Below are 3519 nucleotides of genomic sequence, written 5' to 3' on the forward strand. Positions count from 1 at the left end.
ACAGTAATTTTCATCATTCATATGGAGTGTATGTGTGTGTAGTAAGATAAATATCAGATAAAGATTAAAGTCTGATTCACTTCAGTACATCTTAAAAATAAGGCATAACTAAGAACTTTGCTCAAAATCTATCATGATTCTGAAATCTACTTTAGAATGAGTTCATGCATGAGTCCACCTCAACTGTTTTGTGCTCATTTTATGCATCTTTTGAAATTCCATTTTACAGTGGCTTCTCAGTGTAAGTGAGTCACGACTGCTTATCATAATTTATGCTATTATCAGAGTATTTCTCCAGTAATCATAGAGTGTGAAAAGTCACCAAGAAAAATATTTATTTTTGCTTTTCTGATGCATATTACTTAATACCATCAATGCACTTGGGTCTTCCCTTCCACAGTTTTTACTCTAGATCTCAAAGGAGTACCTGATTTTTATTTCTTTTTCTTTTCCTTTTCTTTTGATAAGTGAGGCTTATCAGCACTTAGTACATTCACAAGATTTACTAACATCAGAACTTAACATATGAGAAGCATTATTCTAGTTTTTGACTTAGTAATAAGATAGACAAAGTAAACTTAACTAAGCTCAATATCAGAATTTGCTTGTGTCAAAAGATTTCCACATAAATAATTACTTCAAACATGGGATTTTTTAGTATATTAAAGACTACTAGGTCAGCATCTAGCATATTTATCCTCATTGGATTGAATAAACACAGAAACATTCATATCACTATCGGAGTTTAGAAATTCACAGCAGACAACAATCAGTACTTAAGCAATTTTTGATTAAGCACAGAATACACAAAGATAGTAATATCTGTAAATACTGATCATAAAGTCTGATGCATAAGAGCAAAAACTAAGCAGATTTAGAGAAAGAACCTGAAACCATTCCAAGTTCATTCACCAATCTTGTAAAAGTAGCTTCACATAGTGGTTTTGTAAAGATATCTGCTAGTTGTTGATCTGTTGGAACAAAGTGCAGTTCCACTGTACCTTCATCCACATGTTCCCTTATGAAGTGGTACCTTATGCTGATGTGCTTTGTCATTGAGTGTTGAACTGGATTACCTGTCATAGCAATAGCACTTTGATTATCACAGTAAATAGGAATTTTGAAATATGTTAACCCATAATCCAGTAATTGATTCTTCATCCAAAGAATCTGTGCACAACAGCTTCCTGCAACAATGTACTCTGCTTCTGCAGTTGATGTGGAAATTGACTTTTGTTTCTTGCTAAACCAAGAAACCAATCTGCCTCCAAGAAATTGGCAGCTTCCACTTGTGCTTTTCCTGTCAATTTTGCAACCTGCAAAATCTGCATCTGAGTAACCTATTAGCTTAAAGTCTGATTCTCTAGGATACCACAATCCCAGATCAGTTTTTCCCTTAAGATACTTGAAAATTCTTTTCACAACTGTTAAGTGAGGTTCTCTTGGATCTGCTTGAAATCTTGCACAAAGACATGTAGCATACATGATATCAGGTCTACTAGCAGTTAGATAGAGTAGAGAGCCAATCATACCTCTGTAATCAGTAATATCTACTGATTTACCAGTATCTTTATCCAATTTTGTTGTAGTGGCCATGGGAGTGGATGCACTTGAACAATCTTGCATTCCAAATTTCATCAGCAAATTTCTGGTGTACTTGGTTTGACAAATAAAAGTGCCTTCTTCATTCTGCTTAACTTGAAGGCCCAGAAAATAGCTAAGTTCCCCCATCATACTCATTTCATATCTTGACTACATCAGTTTGGCAAACTTCTTGCAAAGTCTGTCATTTGTAGAACCAAAGATGATATCATCAACATATATCTGAACCAAAAGTAAGTCCTTTCCATGGTTGAGGTAGAACAGAGTTTTGTCAATAGTTTCTCTGTTTAATCCACTTTCCAGAAGAAACTGAGCTAAAGTCTCATACCATGCTCTTGGAGCTTGCTTAAGTCCATAAAGTGCTTTATCAAGCCTGTAGACATGATTTGGAAATTTGGAATCTACAAAGCCTGGAGGTTGTTCAACATATACTTCCTCTTCCAACTCTCCATTGAGAAAAGCACTTTTCACATCCATTTGAAAGACAGTAAACTTTTTGTGAGAAGCATAAGCCAAAAATATCCTATGGCTTCCAATCTAGCAACTGGTGCAAATGTTTCATTATAATAAATTCCCTCATGTTGAGAATATCCTTTTGCAACCAGCCTTGCTTTATTCCTTATAATTATGCCATCACTATCAGTTTTGTTTCTGAACACCCACTTTGTACCAACAACAGATCTGTTCTTTGGTCTTGGCACTAGGGTCCAGACTTTATTTTTTTCAAATTCATTTAACTCTTCCTGCATTGCTTGCACCCAATTAGCATCTTGAAAAGCTTCTTCCACTTTCTTTGGTTCAGTCTGAGAAAGAAAAGAATTATAGAGACATTCACTTGAAGTAGTTGTTCTAGTTCTGACACCTGCATCAGGATTTCCAATAATTAAGTCAGGTGTATGTGATTTAGTTCACTTCCTTGCAGATGGAAGGTTTTCACTAGAACTGGATGCTCCCCCATGATCCATGCTATCTTCATCAACATTTTCTGATGATCCCCCTGAAACTATGCTCTCTGAGTTGGATATTTCAGAAATTGAGTTTTCAGAATTATCAGAACGTGGCTTATCAGAACTTGATGAATCAGAACTTGAAGAGCCAGTTGTATGTTCTGATGCTTCTTGAGATGTGGTTGTATCTTCAGTATGCTCCCCCTGCATAGGTGCATCTTCCTTTGGCATAGTCACCACAGTTTCAATAACATCAGAGTTTAATCCATCAGAGTTTGCAGTATCAGGATTTAGACTGTCAGGATTTTCAGTATCAGAATTTAAGTCTTCATTTTCAAATCTCAGCTGATCATGATCATTGAAATCTTCAAGTCCAGTAATCTTCTTATCATCAAAGGAGACATTGATAGATTCCATGACAACCCTTGTTCTTAAATTGTAGACTCTAAAGGCTTTTGTGGAAAGTGGATACCCAACAAAAATTCCTTCATCAGCTTTTAAATCAAATTTGGATAACTGTTTAGGGTGAGTCTTAAGAACAAAACACTTGCATCCAAATATATGAAAATACTTCAGATTTGGCTTATTTTTCTTTACCATCTCATATGGTGTCTTTCCATGCTTGTTAATGAGTGTTGCATTCTGAGTAAAACAAGCAGTCTGCACAGCTTCAGCCCAAAAATAGGTCGGTAGCTTTGCTTCATCAAGCATAGTTCATGCAGCTTCAATAAGAGTTCTATTCTTTCTTTCAACAACTCTATTTTGCTGTGGAGTTCCAGGAGCAGAAAATTCCTGCTTGATTCCATGGTCTTTGCAGAACTCTTCCATTGTCAAATTCTTGAACTCAGTGCCATTATCACTTCTTATGATCTTCACAGAATCTTTGACCAATTTATCCAGTTGTTTGACATGATCAAACAAGATAGATGCAGTTTCACTATTCGTGTGAAGGAAATACACCCATGTGTAT

Source organism: Apium graveolens, chromosome 5, assembly GCF_009905375.1.
Source record: "Apium graveolens cultivar Ventura chromosome 5, ASM990537v1, whole genome shotgun sequence".
Classification (NCBI taxonomy): domain Eukaryota; kingdom Viridiplantae; phylum Streptophyta; class Magnoliopsida; order Apiales; family Apiaceae; genus Apium; species Apium graveolens.